At 34.9% G+C, this 21,820-nt stretch overlaps 1 long non-coding RNA gene across 1 annotated transcript in view; it reads left to right on the top strand.

Moving 5' to 3' along the window:
* Positions 1-13,622: 13,622 nt before the first annotated feature.
* Positions 13,623-21,820, top strand: part of LOC140594221 (uncharacterized) — a 35,497-nt gene continuing 27,299 nt past the window's right edge. The window contains exon 1 of the long non-coding RNA XR_011994897.1: positions 13,623-13,764. This is a non-coding gene — a long non-coding RNA (uncharacterized lncRNA). The remainder of the gene's footprint in view (positions 13,765-21,820) is intronic.

Consider the following 21,820-nt stretch of genomic DNA (forward strand, 5'->3'; position numbering starts at 1 on the left):
TCAAACCACTGATGGTAAAAGCCCAAGTGTTTCTGGTTATTGTTGGTAGTGAAACATGGGTAATCAGAGCCCTGACTCACTCTGAATCCAATGAGAATGAAAAGTCCTATGACATGCTATAGATACTAGACCTGAAGTTCCTCCATGTCATCAGGTCAACAAAAGGAGTGTGGGGTGGTCAAGAGATGGCAGTTGTAGAAGATCAGTGTGCCCCAATGAGAAGAAATGAGACGTGCCCAGATGCCAATCTGGGTTTAAAGAACACAAATCAGATGGCATGGCTCACCACAGGATTCCCAGACACTGGATAGAAACTTAGGTAAATTTGATGTAGACATTTCTATCTACCAGAATCCACAAATGACCAGGTCTGGTCACAGGGTACTTTGGACACTCTTTGGTAATGGTGTTGAGAACCTGATAATCCAGACAGAAAATTTGTAAGTAGATACCCTAAATGGAGGTATCGGGGCAGCCCACAAACTTACCTGGCCTAAGGTATTATTGCTCTGTAAAATATGTTATAGATACCTACTTTGGTATTTAAGAATACCAAATACATATTTTTATACATTCTTTTCTTCCTTCTTTCCTTCCTGCTCTCCCTCTCTCTTTTTCTTTCTGTTTAGACACCATGTAGCAATCAACTAATCTAATTCCCATTGATAGATAGGTAAGGAGAGTGAGAGATGATGTTACCAAAATGAAACTTTATGCAAATAGTAGATGTAGCAGTTCTGAGAAAATAGAAGCTGTAGGAAAAGCCAAATTCAGTGTACAATCCCAAACTGGGCAAATAAAATGACCAACAGGCACTTTACCCAGGCATGGTAGGACACAGATGTTAATTTTTTTTTAAGATTTTATTTATTTATTCATAAGAGAGAGAGAGAGGCAGAGACATAGGCAGAGAGAGAAGCAGGCTCCATGCAGGGAGCTCGACGTGGGACTTGATCCTGGGTCTCCAGGATCACAGCCCGTACTGAAGACGGTGCTAAACCGCTGAGCCACCCGGGCTACTCCAGATGTTAATTTCTACCTGAATGAGGTAATTGGATTTGGAAGGATGCAGCAAAATGAAATATTTCCTAAAGTCTTCATAAAAGGGTATTTCACAGATAATTGCATACTTTATTTAACATTATTACAAAAGTAAAAACTATGAATTGACAACCCAACAGGGAGTAAGAAAAGAAAACAAAATAAGGCTGCCATTCAGAAATCAAAGTTGAACTGAATCTTCAAGCATTTGAAATGCATTATAGATTTCAGGTTGTTTCAAGGATTAAGTGTATTTCCTTTTTCAGAAAAAGATATGAAGATGATTAGATGACAGTCTGTGACAGTCTGTGAAGCTAAATATGGAAGTGTTTCTTAAAGTCTATCTCCAGGAAGATTATATATACATATCTTCCCAAAAAGTGTGAAATGATTCTTTTACCATCAAACCTTGATCCTCTAACTTTTATAAAAGAAAAAGAAAAAAACATTCTATCAATATTTTTGGCATTTACTTACATGTTGGAAATTTTCCACAAGTAGATAAGCAAGATTTCAGTCACTATGTTTTTCCAAGTAATTCTCACTAGTCAGCACTATAATAAATAAATAAATAAATAAATAAATAAATAAATAAATACAATTTTTTTTTTTTTAAAAAAAAGGCACCTCACTTAATGTCACTTAAGTGGGCTTTAATCAAACATAGCTTTTTTAAATTGTATGATATCTCCAAATTTACAGTCCTGAGTCAGAAATCATCATGCAAACATTTAATTTCTGTGTGTGCACATTTTGTATCTAGGTATTTAAGTAAAGAATGAATTGTGGTCATAATTAGAATGTTCTCAATTAATAGTGTCCACACAATTTTCTATACGCATATGAAAAATGATTAGTAAATATTCATGTGTAGGTTCCATTAACAGAAGAACTTAGAAAGCAGTTTTATATCATTGTTGTTAAATGCTTCAAATAGAAAATCAATGAAGTTGGGGATCTCTGGGTGGCTCAGTGGTTTAGCACCACCTGCAGCCCAAGATCAGGCTCCCTGCATGGAGCCTGCTTCTCCCTCTGCCTGTGTCTCTGTGTCTCTGTCTCTCTGTCTCTCTCTCTCTCTCTCTGTCTCTCATGAATAAATAAATAAAATCTTAAAAACAAAAATGAAGGAAAATCAGTGAAGTTAATTCAATAAAGATTTGATTTCTTAACCAGTTTATTGAAACAAAACTTTCAAAAAAGTTCAGTCTTTCAATGCTGAAATATTTGACTTTAGATGAGTGTTCCAAATTCAATGAAAATATCAATGCTTAAGACAAGCATATTTTTTCCTGTGGTGTAATGAATACATATTTTGCTGGACCTTATTTTCAAGGAATTTTATAACTATTTAAAATAATGTATGATCAATAAATCTACAACTAAGTCAAGAATATACAAGAAGGAAAAAAATGGTCTCTTCATTAATTAAATATGAGAAAACTTGACAGCTACACACAAAAGGATGAAACTGGACCACTTTTGTATACCTTACACAAAAAGTAAACTCAAAATGGATTAGAGATCTAAATGTAAGACCAGAAACCATAAAAATCCTGAAAGAAAGTAGACAATAATCTCTTAGTCATCAATCTTTTTTTTTTTTATTTTTTATTTTTTATTTATTTTTTTTTTAAATTAATTTTTATTGGTGTTCAATTTACCAACATACAGAAAAACACCCAGTGCTCATCCCGTCAAGTGTCCACCTCAGTGCCCGTCACCCATTCCCCTCCAACACCCGCCCTCCTCCCCCCTTCCACCACCCCTAGTTCGTTTCCCCGAGTTAGGAGTCTTTATGTTCTGTCTCCCTTCCTGATATTTCCCAACATTTCTTCTCCCTTCCTTTATATTCCCTTTCACTATTATTTATATTCCCCAAATGAATGAGAACATACACTGCTTGTCCTTCTCCGATTGACTTATTTCACTCAGCATAATACCCTCCAGTTCCATCCACGTTGAAGCAAATGGTGGGTATTTGTCGTTTCTAATCGCTGAGTAATATTCCATTGTATACATAAACCATTAAAGGCATTCAAATTGGCAAAGAAGAAGTCAAACTCTCCCTCTTCGCCGATGACATGATACTCTACATAGAAAACCCAAAAGCCTCCACCCCAAGATTGCTAGAACTCATACAGCAATTTGGTAGCGTGGCAGGATACAAAATCAATGCCCAGAAATCAATGGCATTTCTATACACTAACAATGAGACTGAAGAAAGAGAAATTAAGGAGTCAATCCCATTTACAATTGCACCCAAAAGCATAAGATACCTAGGAATAAACCTTACCAAGGAGGTGAAGGATCTATACCCTAAAAACTATAGAACACTTCTGAAAGAAATTGAGGAAGACACAAAGAGATGGAAAAATATTCCATGCTCATGGATTGGCAGAATTAATATTGTGAAAATGTCAATGTTACTCAGGGCAATTTACACGTTTAATGCAATCCCTATCAAAATACCATGGACTTTCTTCAGAGAGTTAGAACAAATTATTTTAAGATTTGTGTGGAATCAGAAAAGACCCCGAATAGCCAGGGGAATTTTAAAAAAGAAAACCATAGCTGGGGGCATCACAATGCCAGATTTCAGGTTGTACTACAAAGCTGTGGTCATCAAGACAGTGTGGTACTGGCACAAAAATAGACATATAGATCAATGGAACAGAATAGAGAACCCAGAAGTGGACCCTGAAATGTATGGTCATCTAATATTCGATAAAGGAGGAAAGACTATCCATTGGAAGAAAGACAGTCTCTTCAATAAATGGTGTTGGGAAAATTGGACATCCACATGCAGAAGAATGAAACTGGACCACTCTCTTTCACCATACACAAAGATAAACTCAAAATGGATGAGAGATCTAAATGTGAGACAAGAGTCCATCAAAATCCTAGAGGAGAACACAGGCAACACCCTTTTTGAACTCGGCCACAGTAACTTCTTGCAAGATACATCCACAAAGGCAAAAGAAACAAAAGCAAAAATGAACTATTGGGACTTCATCAAGATAAGAAGCTTTTGCACAGCAAAGGATACAGTCAACAAAACTAAAAGACAACCTACAGAATGGGAGAGGATATTTGCAAACGACATATCAGATAAAGGGCTAGTTTCCAAAATCTATAAAGAACTTATTAAACTCAACACCAAAGAAACAAACAATCCAATCATGAAATGGGCAAAAGACATGAACAGAAATCTCACAGAGGAAGACATGGACATGGCCAACATGCACATGAGAAAATGCTCTGCATCACTTGCCATCAGGGAAATACAAATCAAAACCACAATGAGATACCACCTCACACCAGTGAGAATGGGGAAAATTAACAAGGCAGGAAACAACAAATGTTGGAGAGGATGCGGAGAAAAGGGAACCCTCTTACACTGTTGGTGGGAATGTGAACTGGTGCAGCCACTCTGGAAAACTGTGTGGAGGTTCCTCAAAGAGTTAAAAATAGACCTGCCCTACGACCCAGCAATTGCACTGTTGGGGATTTACCCCAAAGATTCAGATGCAACGAAACGTCGGGACACCTGCACCCCGATGTTTCTATCAGCAATGGCCACAATAGCCAAACTGTGGAAGGAGCCTCGGTGTCCATCTTAGTCATCAATCTTAAGAATTTTTCTGGATTTGTCTCCTGAGGTAAGGGAAACAAATGCCAAAATAAAGTATCGGGACTACACTAAAATAAATTTTTGCACAGTAAAGAAAGCCATCAACAAAATGAAAATATTTGCATATGATGTGTCCAATAAGAGGTTAATAACCCAACAATGGAAAGAACTTACATCTTAACACCAAAATAACAACAAAAAAACCATTTAAAACGTGCAGAGAACCCGAATAGAGATTTTTCCAAAGATGACATACAGATGGCCAACAGACAGATGAAAAGATATTCAATGTCACTAATCATTAGGGAAATACAAATCAAAATCACAGTGAGATATTACCTCAGACCATTCATAATGGATAATGTCAAAAGACAAGAAATAACAAGTGTTGGTAAGGTTGAGGAGAAAAGGAATCTTTGTGCACAATTGGTAGAGTTGTAAATTAGTGCAGCCACTGTGAAAAGAGCATGGAGTTTCATCAAAAAATTAAAAATGGAAATGTCATACAATCTAGTAATTCTGCTTCTGGGTATTTACTCAAAGAATTTTTAAAAAACCCACCAATTTGAAAAGATATATGCACCCCCATGTTTATACAGCGTTATTTACAATAGCCAAGATATGGAAGCAACCTACGAGTACACTGATAGAAGAATGGGTAAAGAAATAGTGATATGTGTGTGTGTATACATAAAAAGGAATGAAATCTTGCCATTCATGGGGCACCTGGGTAGCTCAGTCAGTTAACCATCTCACTCTTAACTTTGGCTCAGGTCATGATCTGAGGGTCATGAGATGGAGCCTACATTGGGCTCTGTGTACAATGCAGGATCTGCTTAAGAGTCTCCTCCTTTCTTTCTCTGTCCCTTCCTCCCCCCCGCCAAAAAATAAATAAAATCTTAAAAAAAGAAAAGAAATCTTGCCATCTATGACAATATGGATGGACCCAGAGGGTATTATGTTAAGTGAAATAAATCAGACAGAGAAAGACAAGTACCATATGATTTCACTTATATGTGGAATCTAAAAACCATTTGAGCAGATGAACAACCAGAAACAAACCGCTAAGTACAGAGAATAGGCTGGTGGTTGCCAGAGTGTGGGAGCAGAGGAATGAGCAAAATGCATGATAAGGATTAAAAGTACAAACTTCCAGTTATAAACTAAATTAAAGTCAGGAGATGAAAAGTATAGTATAGGGAATATAGTTAATAATATTTTAATAACTTCCTATGGTGACAGATGATAAATACATTTACCATGGTGAGCATTATGTAATATACAGAATTGTTAAATCATTATGTTGTACACCTGAAACTAATGTAACCTTGTATGTCAATGATACTTCAATCTCTAAATTCATGTATGTATACATAAACACACACATACAAATTTTTTTAAGGATTTTATTTTTTTATTCATGAGAGACACAGAGAGAAACAGGCAGAGACATAGGCAGAGGGAGAAGTAGGCTCCAGGCAGGGAGCATGACATGGGATATACACGTATAAATTGAGTCAGCAATATATTTGGAATTGGACATGCTATATACATAATGCATGACTGGTATCAACCAATGTAGGATATTTTATCAATCTAAATAGAAGATGAAATTTTGGAAATTTATAATTTTTAAAATAGCCAAGGAATAATTCAACCAGAAAATTATTTATGATGAAACTGATGCTAAATTAAATGGGTTTTAGAAATGTTAAACCCTATGTGGCCCCATTATTAAACAGGTTTTAGAAATTTTCAGGCTTTGGAGAATTACTTTCTAAATCAATAGTGTTGGTCCGCTAACTGTTGGTTGCATCTTATTTATCATCAGCTGAAAACCCTTAATGAAAGTAATCAATAAAAGAAGTCCTAAAAACCTTAGGCTTTCAAATTTTTAGTGAATTGTAATTATTGAACACTAAGTCTATGCGTAGGAAGATATTAAAATTTATTCTTTTAAAAGCAAGGACAAAAACTGAACAAATTAATGTTGAAAACTCAGTTTACACGAGTTAATTTGAGATTCTATAATTAGCTTTAATAGTTCAACCTACAGTAAGAGGGAGTTCCTGTTTTTACTAGGGAAGTTTATAACTGGAACCTGAAGGAAATTGAGAAAACCTATGATTTTGCAGCATCTGTATCTTTTGTAACATTTATTAAGAAACAAGGATTTGAAGAATTTTGCTTCTGATAGATATTTGTGAAGATAATTGGTTTAAGATATTTATATTTTTTGGGTTTTTTTGTTTTTTAAAGATTTTATTTATTCATTCATGAGAGACAGAGGGAGGGCAGAGACACAGGTAGAGGGAGAAATAGGTTCCATGCAGGGAACCCGATGTGGGACTTGATCCCAGGACTCCAAGATCATGCCCTGGGCCAAAGGCAGGCACTAAACTGCTGAGCCACCCAGGGATCCCCAAGATATTTATAAATTTTAATACTAAATATGGAAGTAAAATATCATCCATTTAGCAGAATTTGCTCAGCAACTACAGAGAGAATGTTACCTCAATTAAGATATTATGATCTTTCAAAAAAAAGACATTATGATCTTTCAAAAAATAAATTAAGGATGTCAAAACTTCCAAATTTATTTAATTAATTAATTAGTTTGTTTGTTAGTTTTTGAGAGAGAGAAAGAGAGAGAGTATGTATGCATACATGCATGAAGGGGTGGGAGGGGGCAGAGGGAAAGAGAGAAACTTAAGTAGACTCCATGCCCCGCTCAGCACCCACAGTGGGGTTCCTGATCTTGACCCCGAGATCATGACCTGAACCAAAATCAAGAGTTGGACACTTAACAAACTGAGCCACCCAGGTGCCTCAAACTTTCAAATTTATTAACCGTAAGATAAAACTCTGAATAACATTGTAGGAAACATTTTCTGAAAGCAATTAAAAATAACTTTTCCATACTGGAAAAAATGCATTCTTCAGGTAAATACCATTGACACAGTACTATAGACAGATGTGCCTAGAAAGTCATTAAAAACATGCATATGTCCTAATAATAAAAACATATTCTGCTCATATTCAGAAAAATCAATATAAAATTTTATTTTTTATGTTCCTTTAATCTATACAGATATCTGGTATTTTTATTTCTTTTTTTAATAAATTTATTTTTTATTGGTGTTCAATTTGTCAACATACAGAATAACACCCAGTGCTCATCCCGTCAAGTGCCCACCTCAGCGCCCGTCACCCATTCACCCCCACCCCCCACCCACCTCCCCTTCCACCACCCCTAGTTCGTTTCCCAGAGTTAGAAGTCTTTCATGTTCTGTCTCCCTTTCTGATATTTTCCACTCATTTTTTCTCCTTTCCCCTTTATTCTCTTTCACTATTTTTTTATATTCCCCAAATGAATGAGAACATATAACGTTTGTCCTTCTCCGATTGACTTATTTCACTCAGCATAATACCCTCCAGTTCCATCCACGTCGAAGCAAATGGTGGGTATTTGTCATTTCTAATGGCTGAGTAATGTTGATATTTTTATTTCTTTAGGAATCATTTAATGTTTAAAAGTGTTTTGAATTGAACTATGTTAAAAATGAATTAATATATTGTACTTAAACTCAGTAATACTGTATTGTACACTTAGATTTTGTTGAGAGTAGACTCATGTTAAATGTTCGTCATACTAATAAAAAAAATCAGTAATATAATGAAATTTGCTAGTCTCTCTCTCTTACACATCCAGCATTTCAGTATTTTTAACAAATTGAATTCACATTCTGAAGAAAGTACTTAATTCTAGTCACATATAGCTTTTCAGAGACTTAACATTCTCATTTCCAATATTTATTTTCAACCACTATTGAAAGACAAACCTAAGATCTCTTGTTTAACGACAATAACTACTACTTCAAGATTATGAACACGGGGCACCATCCTGAGTGCTTTACAACTTGGTTAGATAAGCACCACTGTTACATACATTTATGGATGAGGACATCACAGCACAGAGAAGCTAAGTAAATTAGTCTAAGGTCACATAGCCAGCAGGTGATGGGCCAGAGGGCAAACCAAGGCAATCTGCCTCTGCTTTACTGATACAGTATACTATTCTTTGCATAAACTAGTCTAAGAGTTCTGCCTTAAAGTGTTCCATAATGACTTCATAACTTTATGTTAATTCACTTGATTTTAAACTTTATAATATATGAATCAGGCTTTACAACTTTTTATCATTTTCCATTTCTCTTTCATAATGTAGTATCTGGTTATGTTTGATTCCCATTGTAATGTGGCACATCTCAAGCAAGTGGATAATAATTATTTCTGGGATGATTGACCTTAAAAGCTGAAATATAAGTAGGCTCATGCAAATTAAAAAAGAGTGTTTTTCTTTAAATGTAATAATTTCATAATTATTTTTCTAGTGTACTTTCAAAGATCCAGTGGGGACTAGGGGAAGATAAAATAAAAACAACTATCTTTTAACACTTCGTGATTTAAGGTGTAGGCTATTGCAACTCTCTAAACAGTCCCTTATCTATTAATCATAAAATAGTAGCCTTATCTGAAATGCCTAGAGGTCATTTAGCCTAATCTCACAAACGCAGGGTCATTTATTTTATAAACTTGCTTTACTCAAATGCATATTAGTTCCTGCTATTATGGTTTAAAAAAGTCTTTAAAATTACAGATGTAGAAAATTCTTTCTTTCCATTACTCTAATAATTTTCTTTCTAAAAAATTATTTTTGGGGGGATGCTTGGGTGGCTCAGTGGTTGAGCATCTGCCTATTGCTCAGGTCATGACCTGTGGTCCTGAGATCCAGTATTGCACCAGGCTCCCTGTGGGGAGCCTGCTTTTCCCTCTGCCTATGTATCTGGCTCTCTCTGTGTGTCTCTCATGAATAAATAATGAAATCTTTAAAAAAAATATTAAGCTCAATAAGACACTGCCAAGCCTTTATTTCATAATCTGTAAGAACATTTTAAAAAATATTTTAATTTATTCCAGAGAGAGAGAGAGAGAGAGAGAGGCAGAGACACAGGCAAAGGGAGAAGCAGGCTCCATGCATGGAGCCTGATGTAGGACTTGATCCCAGGTCTCCAGGATCAGGTGCTGGGCTGAAGGCAGCGCTAAACCACTGAGCCACCAGGGCTGCCCCCTGTAAGAGTATTTTAATCTATACTATGACTCTGGGATATTTCTAGGGTAGACTAGTTGCATATTTACATAGTGGAAGTAATTAGTAATATACATTGAAATGAATACGATTTTAGACTTCAGCACATGATTAAAACTAAGTTTTTATTGTTTTACTTCTATTAAATTTTATGCCTAAATGCTTGCATCTTTTCATTGATTCATTGATGGATTGATTGATTGATTCATTCATTCATTCATTCATTCATACTTTCACAAGTCCTACGAGCCTACATTTAGTAAATAAATATTTAATGAGTGAACAAGCATTCTACTTTTTTGCAAGAGGACTATGGTAAAGAGATAGGCAAAAATCTAAGATACTCACTTTTCCTCCAGATTCCCTATTTGACTTTGAATGGAAGAAGACATCAAACTAAAAATTTGGAAGACCTTTATTCATTCTCTGACACAGACTGAAAATCTCTTTTGTTATGAACTGAATGTTTGTGTATGCCCCAAAATTCATGTCAAAGCCCTAACTCACAATATGATAAATTGGAAGTTAGGGATTTGGAGAAGTATGTAGATTTAGATGAGGTCATGAAGGTAGGACCTCTGTGATATTAGTTTCCTTATAAAAAGAGGAAGAGAGACCAGATTTTTCTCTCTCCCTCTATCCCTCGATCCCTTTCTCTCTCTCTCTCTCTCTCTCTCTCTCTCTCTCTGTGCTACATGGGTATCTTGTGAAAAGGTAGCAATTTCAGCCAAGAGGAGGGTTCCACTAGGAACTGAATTAGCCAGAACCTAGATCTTGGACTTCCCAGGCCCCAGAACTATAAGAAATAAAGGTCTATTGTTTAAGCCACCCAGTCTTTGATGTTTTGTTATAGCAACCTAAGCTAAGACGCTATGATAATAATAAATATACATTTGGCCTTTGTTCCTAGTTCCTGATACAGAGCCTCTAAAAGCCTTGGAATTTCCAAAGTGATAACAGTGATAAGAGCATTTTGTTTTTCATAACAAGCCTCTTTCTACTATACCTGAATTTATGCTAATAATGGGACTTTTGATTGGCCTCTGGATAGCTTCTGGATGGAGGCTGATTGCCAGAGGAACCAACCATGTGGTTAGAGGGTTAGAACTTTCAGACCACCTGCAGACACCCAACAAGGAGAGAAGAGCAGAAGGTTGAATTCAATCATCGATGGCCAATAATTTAATCATGTCTACTTATTGGAACTAACACACACATACACACACAAAAATGATGGGGTTTAGAGAACTCTGAGCAGTAAACACACTGAGGTGCTTATTAGTGGCATGCCTAGAGAGGGTGCCTGGTGATTCCCTTCCCCCAGACCTTGCACTATGCATTTCTTTCATTTGGCTATTCCTGAGTAGTATCTTTTATAACAAACAAGTACTAGAGTACCAGTAAAGTGACTTCTTGAATTCTTTGAGCAGTTCTATAAATTATAAAACCTGAGGAGGAGGTTGTGAGAACCACCCATGTTTGCTAGTTCCTCAGAAGAATGGGTGACTCAGACTTGTAATTAGCATCTGAAGTGGGGGCAGTTTGTGGGACTGAGCCCTTAACCTAAGGGGTCTGTACTAAATCCCCAGTTGGTGTTAGAACTGAATTGAATGTAGGACACCCAGTTGGTGTCAGGAAAGTCAGAAAAGTTGCTATTGGGTGGAGGAAAAAACACATTTGGTTTCATAAGTGTTGTGAGTAAAAACAGTTTAGAAGACAATTTCCTCTATTGGAGGAAATTGGGTGGAGGAAAAAACACATTTGGTTTCATAAGTGTTGTGAGTAAAAACAGTTTAGAAGAAAATTTCCTCTAATTTTTGTTTAAATTAATTAAACTTGCTTATTCTTTAGAATTCCACACCTCAATTCCTACCAAAGCTGAATTTTCCACTTGAAGAAGAAGCTGACACTGAATTAATATCGTATAATAGACAATATCTTTATAATTTTACTGACTCTTTGGTCATAGAGGAAATATATCAGAAACCTGTGTCATTAAGAAAAAAAATACTAGGGACACCTGGGTGGCTCAGTGGGTGAGTGTCTGCCTTTGGCTCAGGTCATGATCCCAGTGTCCTGGGATCAAGTTCTGCATCAAGCTCCCTGAGGGGAGCCTGCTTCTTCTCCCTCTGCCTATGTCTCTCCCTCTCTCTCTCTGCATCTCTCATGAATAAATAAATAGAATATTTTTAAAAAATAAAAAAGAAACAAATACTATTTTAGACTTTTTAAAATATGAATGAGACCTTTTTGAGTGATAAACCTTAAACAAAAAAAAAAAGTATAATGAATGTTACTTAAAATAAGATTCATATTTTTATAATGGAGTACTGCATTAAACAATGATTCTTAGAGCTTGAATTTATTAGATGCTTTGCTTAATAACACAAACTTTTCCATGTTGAGGCCTTGCTGCCACCATTAAAATAACACGTACAGATGAAATAAGGAATGAAAGACCTTCTGGAATGGAGGTATATTTTTTGGAGGGTGGTATTTGCAAACAGCTTATAAAATGAGTCATGACAGGAGTAATCACCTCCCAGGAACAAGGATCATCAGGGTAAGACCCACATAGCACAGGTAAGGACATTACAGGAACCAGTCAAAGACCTTTTATATCCCTCCTTTCTTTTCTCTTCTAGATATCCCAGCACCTTGCCCCTTCTTCCCACTGCGTAGTCCTTACTTCTGTCAGAAATCATGGTATACAACCTGGGAGAAAGTTTCAGAAAAAATAAATGGTTAAAAAGAAGAAGCCTATCACACACGCTGTGTCTTCTTAAGGCAGAAAATTAGGCAGGATTCAGCTGGGGAAAGAGAGAGGTTTCAATTTTAAATCAAGAGCTCAACAAGACTGGTACATTAAAACAGATATTTAATTACTGCCTGGAGAAATGCCACCATGACCAGATCAATGGGGTTTGCCTAAATTTCATCAAAAGTAAAGGAAGGGTTAGCTCTAGAGAATATCAAGGTGCAAAGAAAAGAAAAATAAAGCCCATTTACAATCATATACCCAGAACAGTGCTTGCTTGAGAACGACAAGCACTACCTTGTACCTGGTATCCTGGTATTGTCTAAATACTTTTACATACTGTGTGTGTGTGTGTGTGTGTGTCCTCACAACTTCTGTTCCATTTGGTGTGATTATTGCCACTTTATTGTAGATGAGATAAGTGATACTTAGAGATATTATATAATTTGCCTAGTTTTAAGGTCATCAGATTTATCAAATAGAAATACAGAGTGCCCAGTTAAATTTGAATTTCAGACTTATGATGAATTTTATTTAACTACAAGCACATCCTGTGCAATATTTGGGATATTCTTACACGAAACAATCATGACCAATTGATTAATTGAAATTCAAGTTTAACCGAGTGTCCTACATTATCAAGCAACCTTACCCACCTCACACAACCAAATAGTAAGCTGTGGTTCTAGGATTTGAAATCAAATCCTTAGGATCTGTATACATGTTGTCCTCATAACTCAGTGTTCTCTTTACAGAGGAGAAAAAAAAAAATGGCAGCTTGATTGTTTCCTTGCACTGTTATATCTCAGGATTTTTCCCTATAGCTTTGGCTTGATTTATTCCTGGTTATCAAATGCTGAAATCTACTGTTGCTGGTTCTCTGTGTGGTTCTTATGGACCTGATAGAATAACCCATCCCAAACACATGAAGCATGCAGTCCTCCCTGTTTCTGAGGTTGGGTTTATTATCCCCCCTATGTTAAGAGCTCCAAATACTTTTGGCATTTCTCCTAACTCAACACTCTGCTTCCTAGTGCTTACTCAATTTGCATTTTACAAGCCTCTCAGCTTGCCCTACCGATTACATATTCTGGACCAGTTGTTTTTCAAGCTGCTTTTACAGAAAGTGCTTCCCTTGGAAGAAGAAAAAAAATTTATTTGTGAAAATATGAAAATCTACTCTGGGTAAGACAAAACTGAATGAAACATATTTGATACATTATATTCTTACTGTATTCTTTTTTTTTGTATTCTTTTGAATACAAAATACATTGGTATTAATCTTGTTTCTCGGGACTAAATTGCCAAAGAATTAAACTTTAGATGCCTCTCTGCCTTAAGTGTGGATTATAAAGATAAAATCCACAATAAATAAACAAGGAAACAGAAAGTTCAGAGTGTCAGGAAGCTAATAAAATGAAGGAAGACAATGGCTTTCTTTGGAAATGTTATTAATTTTTCTGAGGACTTAAATAAAGATTGTAACAGAGAACTAAAAACTAGCTAGATGTGTAGAAAGTAGACTTATGGACAGCCTGGGGTTTTTTTGTTTTGTTTTGTTTTTTGGGGTTTTTTTTTTTGCTTTTTTGTTTTAGCCCAGCAAAGGCCACATTAAAGATGTACTTAGAGAAAGTCAAGCGGTTATTGAGAATTCCCTTGTGTCCACAGGAGAAGTCTACAGGCTTAGAAATGTTCCAGCTGAAGGATACTTGCTTTACGAAGTTATCATCAAAGAAAGAAAAACAAAATATATTAAAATAATAGATGCAAACCGTAAAGGCATAAGCATATAGTATATTTCTGTACACAAATGCCTCAATTTTTCTTATACATAAATAAAATATATGTAAATTTTAATACATAAGTATAACAATGTGACAAAGTTATAAAAATAAGCTAGTTATACTGAGACATAAAAGTGCTATGTATTTTAGAGGCATAAGGAAAAAATAATGAAATTCCTTAACCGATTTGGCAAATAGAATAAATACATCTGTCTCGAATGTTTTCAAGGAAGTAGTAAGCTTAGAAATTAACTTTGAAAATAGAAAAAGTCATGGATTCAGGAAGAAGAATGGCAATCCAATATATCAGAAGTGAGAAAAAGCAAAGTAAAGGTGGCAAATATGCTTACTTTGCCTAGTGCAAAAGTGTGTGAAAGTTAACTATATGTTTGTCAAGTTAAATATAGAAAGGAAAAATAGGTGGGAGCTTGGGTGGCTCAGCTATTGAGCGTCTGCCTTCCACCCAGGGTGTGATCCTGGAGACCAGGATTCGAGTCCCACTTGGGCTCCCTGTGAGGAGCCTGTTTCTCCCTCTGCCTGTGTCTCTGCCTCTCTCATTCTCTCTCTCTTTCTCTCTCTCTCTCTGTCTCTTATGAATAATAAATTCTTTAAAAAAAAAAAGGAAAAATAGGTATTTGGTAAAGAGAAAATGCTGAAGACATCTGGATTAATACATTATCTACATTTAATGTTCAGAAGAAATTTTATGTTACATACATAGTAGGAAACAGTGGTGTATGTGCTGAACTGGCTATTTTGTGCAAAAAAGATGATTATTTAAACGTTGGTGTCTTTAAATTGGCAATGGTGGGAAAATTTACTGTGGAAAGTATCCAGTGCTACAAGTCAGGATTTTGATTGCTTTTCTGGAAAACTGGTATACTAGCACACCACACAAATTACTGTCAAACTTGAAATTAGTTTCCAAATAAGCTTATAGAAAATACTTTTTTGGGTATACTTTAAAAAGAGTGTGGTATCATCTTCAATTGTTCCTTATTCAATAGGTCAAAAGTTAAAACATCACTTCCTCAGTAAAATTGTACCTGTACTAATTAGTTCCTGAGGGAAATTTTTCTAAGTTTTCTTGTTAGATTTATGATGTATCCATTCTTTTAAATAACACTAAAAATTTTTACTATTTCTTAGTGAAAAGAAGAGAAATAAAACTGGTATCTATTTTACAAACAAAAAGGTGTCAAATGAAGAAATGTGACAGTGAAAAAAAACTTTCTATGAAAAAAAAGATACTTTCTACTTTTTAAAAAATATATCTTTTCTCCTTGTTACTTATTTGAATGTTAATTTATGTGACAACTTTGAAGCTCAAAATTTGTGTTTGTTTGCCCTAGTGCTTTAAGTGTTAATTATGTAAATATATTTTATTAGATTAGGAATAATTAAATGACAAAACATAGCATCAGCATCTTAAATTGTATTTGTAAGTTTGAGATATCCCTCAAGTTTGAGAGAAATAAAAAGAGAACATAAAATGACTTGTCACAGATAAAACATTTATACTGTACTGCTTTGTCAGTACTCACTTGCTTGAATAAATATCCTAAATGAATATATCATATATAGCAAAATGTTGCATTTGCTAAAATAAATACACGTTCAAATGTGCACAGATATAGATGACTAAGGCTCTTAGAGAAATAAATAGGGCTCGGTCTAAAACGAATGTTAAGACATTGTAAGAAGCATAAAACAGTTTCACAGAACATGATAAAATGAATACTGCACCATTTAAAACTGATTGACAGGTAATGAACTATAAAATCTATATTGAAATGAAAATGACACAGAGAAAGAATAGCACATGGCCTATCCCTACAGTCTTAGGGTTGAAAAATGGGAAATTTTCTAAACCACCAGCTCACAAAAATTAAGCAAATTAAAAACTGATGAAAACTATATGTGCTATGATTGAATTAGCCAGTTACTGAGAAAGAGAAGTGTGAGGCAATTTAACTTTGTGGTATTAGAATGACATCCCTACTCATATTAGATTGAATTGGCAGCTGAAAATGAGATGTTTCCTGTATATGTTTGTGTTTATTGGTGCATCCTTATGTTTCTAGATAATTTTTCATCTACCAGAGGATTTAAACATATGTTACAGATCTACATTCTGCATCTTAGCCTATCAGTATGCCCATGTAGGCCTTCTATTGCTAGTTTATAACTTAACAGTCTAAACTGTATAGCCATAACTAATAAACATCGGGTTTTACTGCTAGTTGATATCATTGTTCTGCATAAAATCTGAACTGCCTCACTCTAGGAAGGATGTCTTTGTACTGCACTCTAACTCCATATATATGTTCCTTGTCTAAAGGATCCAGTAGAAAAAAAAAAATGTCAGTCTCTCAGGGGTAGCATAATAGAAGTCTACATCTTATTTCTTATGTTTAAAAATAAGGAAATTATAACTGGTTGTATGTATGAAATGAGAAAGAATAATTGTGAAGTTACAGGAATATAAGCTTATTTCAGAACATGTGCATGTATATATACACATATACTTAGGTGCGCGCGCGCACACACACACACACACACACACACACACACCGTACCTATCATTCATTTATAACCTGTTATTTGCCAGGTTCTACCCTAGAAATTTTGTATATATTAAAATTGTTTATTTCCATGGTCAACTCCAGCAAGGTACATAATGCCATTATTCTCAATTTGATCACAAAGCTAGGACAAAGACATTAAGAGAATTTTACAAATTTGTATAGGTTGTATATGGTCATAGCCTAGTTTCAAACCCAATAACCTCACTCTCAAACATGTTTTCTTAACCATTACACAATCAAGTTATTTTTTGACACATATATTTCAATTGTACCTAAATGCTTTAGATGACAGCTTATTATTTGAATTCTGCTAAATATCATGTTTTGCAAAGCTCAAGGATGAGATCATCAGGTGCATAATTAACATGGGATGCTAACTCTTTAATATAAAGGAGTTAGAGCCACGAGCATTATCAAAGGGCATCCCTCAAATAGATTTATTGCAGAAAGAAGAGAATGTTTTCCATAATGATTATGCAGTTGGGAAACTGTCTAATGTATCTTGACAAAACTAAATTGATTTTTATCTTATCTCAGTTTTACTTACAATAACTCATCAATTTATTCAATTTTGGTAATTATAGGATAAATTCCTTCTATTGCTTATATATTAGAAATCTAGAGCTCTACTTACAGTGTAAGGAAGAGATTCTGAGTTTCTTGAAAACATATTTAAATATCTTGACTTTGGGGCACCTGTGTGGCCCAGTCAGTTAAGCATCTTCCTTTGGCTCAGATAATGGTCTCAGAGTCCTAGGATCAAGCCCTTCAAAGTCCTGGGATTGAGCCCTGAGTCAGGTTCTCTTATCAGTGGGGAGCTTGCTTCTCCTTCTCCTTCTGGTTCATGCTCTCTCTCACTATCTCTGTGTCTCTCTCAAATACATAAATAAAATATTTAAAATAAATAAGTTTGGCTTCAAGTGGGGCTGTAATCTTCTTTAAAAATGTGCACCTTTTTATGTGAATGTATACTATTTATACAGAGAATCTTTGGCTTTTTTTAGACAACTAAACCAATATTTTGGAGTATAAAACTCAATCCTCCTTTAAACTTTTATAATTTTAGAGCTTTCAAGTAGGTATGGATTAGTGAAAAGAGGAAGAGATTGAAAAGCTAGATTATGGAATGATTAAGAAAACATATTTGGGAGGGAGGCTAGCAGTTTTGAAGCTGGACTGTGGCCACTTACAATCTTTGCAAATTTGGACAATTTGCCTCAACTTCTCTGTAGCCTTAAGTTTGTCATCAGGATATTGGTGATGATAGCTATATATATATTTTTTGTTTATATATATATATTATTATTTATATTTATATATATATATTTTATATATTTTGGAGTCCTGTATGAAATTAAATAATTTTAAAATATGTAAAGTGTTAAGGTACTTAAGTAGCTCAGTCATTAAGTATCAGACTCTTGATTTCAGCTCAGGTCCTGATCTCAGGGTCATGAGACTGAGCCCCATTATGGGCTCCATGCTCAATATAGAGTCTGCTTGAGATTCTCTCTCCCTCTCCCTTTGCCCCTCCCCACCTCCTGCACATGTGCTCCCCCCTCTCTCTCTAAAACAAATAAATAAAATCTTTTAAAAATTAGGAAAATTTTAGAATCATAAAATCCGTATCTTTACTTAGTTACTGTGTGAACCTTGGAGAAGTCAACTTATTGTTCTAAACCTCAGGCCATTTGTGTTTACATTGGTAAAAGTAATGACTATTTTAGTCATCTGTGACAGAGTGACAAACTACCTCAAACATAGTGGCTTAAGGTAATAAAGATTTATTTTGCCATTTTGGCAGAGTTCAGTAAGAACAGCCTATCTCTGTTCCACAGGACATCACCTGCTGGGGTTGACTCAATGGCTTGGACAGAAAGCCTCTGAAGGCTCGCTCTCTCTCGTGCCTGCTGGTTAATATTGATTGTCACCAAAAATGTCAATTGGACCTTCAATCAGAACACTTGCATTTAGTGTCTCCCTGTGGCTACTATACTTTCTCACTATGGCTGAGAGCCAAGAACAAGCACCTACCCAGAGAAAGCCAGGCAGATAAAATACTGCTTTTATGTCCTAATATCAGAAATCACTGTGAGTGCCATATTTGTCATAATCACAAGCACCCCCAATTCAAGAAGGTAAAACACATACCCTACTTCTCAGTGAGAAGGAAAAGAGTGTCAAAGTCCCAGTGTAAGAAGAGTATGTAAGGTTGAAGGTATTAATTTAAAAAAATGTAAATACAGTAACTGGGGTGCCTGGGTGGCTCAGTGGTTGAGCATTTGCTTTCAGCTCAGGTCATGATCCCAGGGTCCTGAGACTGACTTTCACTTCAGGCTCCCTACAGGGACCCTGCTTCTCCCTCTGCCTGTGTCTCTGTCTCTGTCTCTCTCTATGTGTCTCTCATTAATAAATAAGTAAAATCTTAAAAAATATATAATAACTAAAGCTATATAACATAAGGCTGTTGCCAGAATGAATAGAACAATGTATCTGAAAATGTGTTTAAATATTTTAATTTCAGTAATCAAATTAAATTACATGTGGATGTGCTGCACAAAAGAGAAGCACCATACATAGTTAAATGTTATCATTATTACCCAGAGTAAAAAGTAATTGTTAAATTTTCAGCAGTGTTGATGTTTGAAAATTTCACTCTAACTATGAATATTAAAAACATTTATAGCCTGATGATTAATTTATGTTTAAATTAGCTATTGTATACAGTCTAGATTGGTAATTAATATTTTAAAGGTTAGAAGCCCTTCGAATATCACAACTCAGCACCAAACCTGCTGAATTTTCAACAGTCACAACGGAAGCCAGAGACAGAAGGAAAATATTTCACCATGGAGAGTTAAAATAATTTTCAAAGTAGACTCAGCAAAATTATTCTTTAGGAATAAAGGCAAAATAATGATTAGACAAACTGGGTCTTCCCTAAAGGGCTTTCTAAAAGAATGTACTTCAGAAGAAAGAAAAGGATCCAGAATGGAAAGTCTGAGGTATTAGAAGAAATTGTAGCAAAGACACTAGAAAACATGTAGGTGTATCTAAATCAATAACAAAATTACCTAAGCTGTGAGTTAGAAACAACTACAGAACAAAAATATCTGAATATGGCAACATAAAAGTAGTGCTCTGTGGAAGCATAAAATTTTAATGTACTTAAGACAACTAAAGGCAAACTTATTCATAAAGAGCTGCATAGTAAATATTTTAGGTTTTAAAGGCCAAGAAGCAAAATATAAGATACTATGTAGATACCTATATAATGAAAGAGGAAGATATTTCCACAATATCTTTTAATTAATGAAGTTCAAAATATAATAATAATTATTGACAATTGTGTGCATGGTGGATGCATGTGTGTGACTCAGATCTACCATTGAGGAAAAACATGTGTGGGGGGGAGACAACATTTTGATGAATTAAGGTTCGAAATTAGTGTTTTCTATCAACAAATTTGATTGTAAATGTGCATCTGTTAATGCTAATCTGTGAAGAGACTTTACAAATTTCATGTTTGGAAATGTCTTTTCACACAGATAGGTAGAGCCAAATACTGATAGCAACAAATGAACCACTTGAAAACTCACTTTGGATGCATCCTTATTTTCATTCTGCTGTAGTGAATAATTTCATTTTAAATTTTCTAATATTTATGGCTGCTGCTTTCCTGGGATTGAAGATACTGTGACTTGTGCTTAAAGTTATGATGTTTATGTATTTTTTATTCATTTAGCTTAGCTATGATGTCATTGATTAACACAATGCCTTGCTATCTGATTTAATAAATAACCTACACTGCACTGTGTCTAAATATCAATACATGTGAAATTCTCTTTTCTTTTGTATTTTGACATGATGGGCGTACAGTGGGATTAAAAAATAAAAATGAAAATCCCCGTATGGTAATTTATCTGGCACTCAAAATGCTGTGGACTTGTAACTGCATCAATAAAATTTGATTCTCACATATTTCCCCCATCACAGAATTTTACTCTTCTTTAATTTTTTTTTATTTATTGAATGTGTAAAAATCATTCTTAGGTATCAGGCTATACACAAATAATGTGGCAAAAATAAATCAGAATTAATTGAAAGCAAAAATAAGTCAGTATAATGAATAAAAACCATGTTGGTAATCAAAATTAATAAAAATTAACTAACTCCCTAGTTAAAAATCAGACATAGGAAAAAAAATCAGACATAGGTAAAATATTTAGATTGCATTACAAATATTCAACACAATTTTATTTATAAGAAAAACACCTAAAATAATTGAAACTTTTTACCAATTACTCAAGAGAATTAAAAAGTTGTTTTGTGAAATTTGCATAAATTATTGCAAAACCCGAGGAGAACTGCTCAATGAATGGCTAAAATTTAGAATCTTGACACCAAATGCTGATGAGGTTGTGATATAACAGAAGTGTCATTCATTGCTGATGGGAATGCAAAATAGTAGTCACTTTGGAAAAAAAAAATGGCAGTTTTTTACAAAACCAAACACATTATTACTATATTATCTAGCAATTATGCTCACTGGTATTTTATTCGAATGAGCTTAAAATGTATAACCCCCTCCCCCCACCAAAAACACTACACATGAATGTAATAGAGTTTTATTAGTAATTTGGAATAACTGGGAAGCCTTTCAAGGTCGATGGATGAACTGTGGTACATCCAGACAATGGATTATTATTTAGTACTGAAAGGAAATGAGCTATCAAGCCATGAAAAGACAAGAGGAACTTTAAATTCATATTACTGGGGATCCCTGGGTGGCGCAGCGGTTTGGCGCCTGCCTTTGGCCCAGGGCTCGATCCTGGAGACCCGGGATCGAATCCCATGTCGGGCTCCCGG

Source organism: Vulpes vulpes, chromosome 10 (genome assembly GCF_048418805.1).
Source record: "Vulpes vulpes isolate BD-2025 chromosome 10, VulVul3, whole genome shotgun sequence".
Taxonomy (NCBI): domain Eukaryota; kingdom Metazoa; phylum Chordata; class Mammalia; order Carnivora; family Canidae; genus Vulpes; species Vulpes vulpes.